The following is a 5,230-nucleotide window of genomic DNA, read 5'->3' on the forward strand; positions in this document are numbered from 1 at the left end:
TATGTTCATAATTACCGAACTATATATTCATAATTTTTTTGAAATTCATATTCATAATGAATGAACTCTATATATTCACAATTACAGAACTCTATGTTCATAATTTTCGATGTTCATATTTCCAATTGTTGAACTCTGTATTCACAGATCACAGAACTATATGTTCATAATTTGATAACCATGAATATACTTATTTAATTTAGAAAAAATGAAGGCTTATTATAAAATTAAAATAAAATTTCGTTATTTTCCTTATTACGGAGTATATTAATACATAGTATATAGTATATTGTATATGTTATGTTATTTCCCTCTTTGCAAAATAAAAACAATTCATTCAATTCTTTCCCTCTTTGCAAGTTTTAACTTAGTGCGAATTTTTCCCTCTTTGCAACATTTGCCTTCAACAATTCGACCGTCGAATTTCTCTCCATTGCAAATTTTCTCCTTCGACAATAACACCGACTAACACCGTCGTTCCCAGTGCTCTCACCGCCTCCAACCACTACAAGAAAAACAATTTTTAGTGACAAAAAATTAGTGACGGGTAAAAATATCCATCACTAAATGTATTATTTGCCTAGCTTTTGTAAGGGTTAAAAATTACTCTACTTAAAAATTTATGAGTTAGTGACGAAATTTACATTTTATAATTATTTTAAAAATTTACTCTCGCTATTAGTACAAAAGCTATTGTTACTCTCGCTATTGTTATTTGAAAATTATTTTATTACAATCTAATTTTCACCAAAATTTTGTATTTGGCGGCTTGGCGCCGTCTTTAAGTCTTGTACATAAAATTCCCCAAATCCCCCAAAATTCCCCAATTCTGAAAATCCCCTCCACCTTCGTCCGTCTGAACACAGCCAAGCCCTCCGTCCTCCATCCGTCCATCCTCCGTCCATCGCGGCTCCACCGTCCACTGCCAACCGCGCGCCTCTCTGGACGACTGGATTCCACCCTCGGCGAGTCGGCGAACTCCGGTCACTCCCTCACGCCCTCCGGTTTCTCCATAGTCCGTCCTCCAACGCCTTCTGGGCTTCCGCCTTCCGGCCTTCACTCCTCAAATCAGTCCTCTCACCGACTCACGGTCCTCACTCCTCAACCGGCGGTGCAACCCCTCAGCCAGGTATTTAATTTTTTTTTCTCTGTTAATATTTTGTTAAATGTTTAATTAAATAAGTAAATTTTTATGTGTTATTGTTAATTTTGAGTGTTGAGTGTGGTGTTGCATTGTTTTAAATCCCTCTACCAGTGTTATTATATTGTTTACGCCATTGAAGATTTAGTTCGTTAGCATTAAGGAGACATTCACTTCTGTCCCTTCATCCCACCACCTCAGGTGTTTTCAAATATTTTACCTTCCTATTTCTCTGATTTTTTTTTAAGGGAATAAGGCAAGAAATTCTTTAATGCAGCTTTACCTTACTACTTTTCCTATTCTGTCATTGGTTTCATGTTGCTTCTGGTTTGATATCTGCTGCAGGTAGCCAAGACTTTTGAGTTTAGTTTGCAAATATGTTCTCAATACCATCAAGATCTTGCAAATATGTTCTCAATACACTTATGCAGGCAATTTCCTTTTACCATTCACTAACCTTCTCTTGACTTTATAGAAATACTTTAGGTTCGGAAGGCACGAACTGGGTGGGACAGATTTTTGTTTTGGAATAATCTGTGTATCTAAACTGTTTTCCTTTGATATCTTCATGCAGACTTTTCAAAGTAAAAATCTTGCTCATGCTGCCAAGGAGAGCACTGTTCCTATACTTATTACTGAGCTTTTGCTCTGGCTTCTAGATGAAAGGGTTCCACGAATGGATGATGGTAGTCAGCTTCTGAAAGCCTTGAATGTTCTGATGCTTAAGATTTTGGTGAGTCTGCTTTTGGAAATTTAGTGATTTTATTCTTGTGTCTTAACTATAATTGGTTGGTCATATTCTGCATGTTCTATAATGCTGATCGAACAACATCATTCGTTGTGCTCATCAATCTTTTACGGCCTTTGGACCCATCAAGGTAGCCATCTCCAACAGCAAATGAGTCCCTAGCTGTTAGAAATCAAAAGTTCTCCGTTGGTTGTGAAATGTCTTATCAAACTTACCAAGGTGATCCTCTTGTAATTGTTATCAGTGGTGACTTCTGATTGTCATCTATTTGGAATATACTCTTAGGAACGTATTGGGTTAGAATAAATCTTTTAAAGCATTACACATTCATTTAATATTGCATTTATTATATGCATATACATGTATATATTATCACATATTTGTGTAATTTTTTTGGTACTATTCTTAATAGGTAATTTGTTTAGCTCTGTGTTTCAAGTGAACTGTGTGTAGAGTTTTAGTAAGGATTAAAAGCTCTAATGGGTAGTTATTCTTTTTTTATGGCTATTTGTTAATTAGTATATATTTATAAACCTTTTCTGTGGGAAATCTCCAATTTGCTTCATTATAATATTTGGCAACTAAGCAAAAAAACTAATTTTTTTTCCCCTAAAATTTTCTCAAGTTTTGCCTCAGATGGGAATTGCTTTGATCTTGTCATTGTATGATGTTGATCAATTTTTCTTGTATTTAGTTTAAGGCTCATCATCTATGTTACTTAATGAACTGACTTGTAGTATTGTTAGAATTAGTATGAGAAACTTTCTTGGTAGTTGTGTTTGATACCCCAATGGTAAGAACCACCTTGGATTGCCGGAACATCTCTCTTTAGTTTTCTCAAGTGAGACTAGACAGTCGAGGAGTATTGCACAAGTGTAAGGTGGCAATCTTCACGTGATTCTTTCCCTTGGGAAGGTATCAACCATATAAGTATTAGGAATAGTAATATACATTTTATGTATTAGAGGTTTACAATTCTCTGAATCATTTTCATATGTTATAGGTTCTCCAAAGCACCATTTATGAGGTTGACCTACACCGAATTCTTCAAAGCATTCACATATACCTACAAGATCTTGGTATGGAAGAAATCAGGAAGAGGTATGTACAGACATAGTAAATAGATTGCATGATTATTCTTATTTGTCTGGAATTTTGGTATATCTTGCTGAATGCTTGGCTCTGCTTCATTAATTAAATATTTTCTTCGGGTTTTGGTTTGATGGATTACTTAGAGCTGGAGCTGATGACAAACCATTACGAATGGTAAAAACAGTTCTACACGAACTTGTTAAGCTTCGTGGTACTGCCATAAAGGGTATGCTATATGCATGCTAGCTATCACAAAATACTATAACTTAGCGACGAAAAGTCTATTTTTTTCTTTTAGTTCATTCATTTCGATCATGCAGCATGCAGCTAATTTAATTATTTAATTTAATTTGCAGACAATGAAATTTACAAGTGCAAATGTGAGAGTAGTGATGATACTCTCCTCTACCTTTACCATAGAGAGGACATGTCAGAACTGCTACTCACTGCAAACAAGTTTGAGGTTGATGATGATGCAATACATCAACAAGTTGACCAACAAATCAATGCTCACTCCTGCTTGCAAACCATAAGAACATGCCGGACATTGATGATAAAGATTCTGCTCAAGCACTGGTAATACATTTCATTTCTATTTCGTGTTTAAAATTATTCTGATTTGAATGTTTCAAAGTGGAAATATGATGCATTTGATGCTCCAGACTTCGATGATAAAAATTCTGTTCAAGCACTGGTATTACATTCCATTTCTACTCTCTCTTCCTTGTTTCTTGCTGTTATTTAATTGCAGAATGGTTCTAGGTTTTTAATGCTTTGTTAGCTTGGGTTTAAGCCTCTCTCTTTTTCACTTGATTTGGACAGTTATTGATGATAAATTTGATTTTTATTTTTTATTTTTTAGAATATATAAGTTTGTTGCTCTGAAATTTGGGTGTAGAATGCATGTGAAAGCTCGAAATTTTGGGCATTTTAGTGCTTGATGTTTTGTAATTAATAAGGGATTTCTTTGTCGTTTGTGTTTAAGTTTCATGCATTATATTCTCATGAGATTTTATCTGAATTGTTTATCAAATTTGGGTGTCTAATAATCTCTCAAAGACTTGAAGGCTAAGACAAGAACCTGAATCCTGTGTATCTGATTTGTTAACATTTTTTTTTGGGAGTGCATTTGTATTGCTTTTTTCAAGTGTCTTTCTTTACTTGTTGGCTACACTTGTTATGATTCTCTTTAGGGAACTCATTATCTTGTTATGAACACCTTGAGTATGAATGTGGTGAGAGTAAGAGGGCAGTTTCATTTCATTGCAAATTATTTATATCTATACTAATTTATTTTCTTACTTTTTACATGTAGTTTCAACAAGTTGATTATGACAAAGCGGTTATTGATCTGGTGCGATCTGAATGGGCCGATATTCTATCAAGTCACATAGAGTAGGTATGATTTGGTCATTCGAACGTTGTGATCATTTGGACTTGAATTGGTTCGGGGAATTGTTTTTTTGTGTAGTAGTATTATGACTTGGATGATAATTAGAATTGGTCATGGAAGTCTTTTGACTTGTTATTTTGAACCTTATTAGCTTGTGCACAATTATGTAACTACACTTTGCAACATATGGTGAATGGATAAATTGTTTTTTTTTTATACGATTATAATTTAAGCAGGTGAAAAACGGTTAAAAACCGTTGTCTATTTTACAATAGACAACAATTATAAACCGTTGACTTTTCTACAAAAGACAACAGTTTATGGGTGTGACAAAAGCGATTTCAACAACACACAATAGACAACGGTTTATAACTGTTGTCTTTTAAAGAAAAGACAACAGTTAAAAACCGTTGTCTATGTACGTGACTTTTAACAACACTGGTTTTAACAACGCTTAATAGACAACGGTTAAAAAACCGTTGTCGTTGGTAGAAAAGACAACGGTTATTAACCGTTGTCTATTGCGTGACTTTTAACAACACCGGTTTCAACAACACTTAATAGACAACGGTTAAAAAACCGTTGTCGTTGGTAGAAAAGACAACGGTTAATAACCGTTGTCTATTGCGTGACTTTTAACAACACCGGTTTCAACAACACTTAATAGACAACGGTTAAAAAACCGTTGTCGTTGGTAGAAAAGACAACGGTTAATAACCGTTGTCTATTGCGTGACTTTTAACAACACCGATTTCAACAACACTTAATAGACAACGGTTAAAAAACCGTTGTCGTTGGTAGAAAAGACAACGGTTAATAACCGTTGTCTATTGCATGACTTTTAACAACACCGGTT

General features: G+C 34.5%; 1 long non-coding RNA gene across 1 annotated transcript; it reads left to right on the forward strand.

Annotated features, from left to right (window-relative positions):
• Positions 1-1,944: 1,944 nt before the first annotated feature.
• LOC109153461 lies at positions 1,945-3,156 on the forward strand. Its single transcript, XR_002049509.1, has 3 exons — positions 1,945-2,108; positions 2,893-2,990; positions 3,125-3,156. It is a non-coding gene; the product is annotated as an uncharacterized LOC109153461 (long non-coding RNA).
• The last annotated feature ends 2,074 nt before the right edge of the window (positions 3,157-5,230 follow it).

The sequence above is a fragment of the Ipomoea nil genome, unplaced genomic scaffold (assembly GCF_001879475.1).
Source record: "Ipomoea nil cultivar Tokyo-kokei standard unplaced genomic scaffold, Asagao_1.1 scaffold2484, whole genome shotgun sequence".
NCBI lineage: Eukaryota > Viridiplantae > Streptophyta > Magnoliopsida > Solanales > Convolvulaceae > Ipomoea > Ipomoea nil.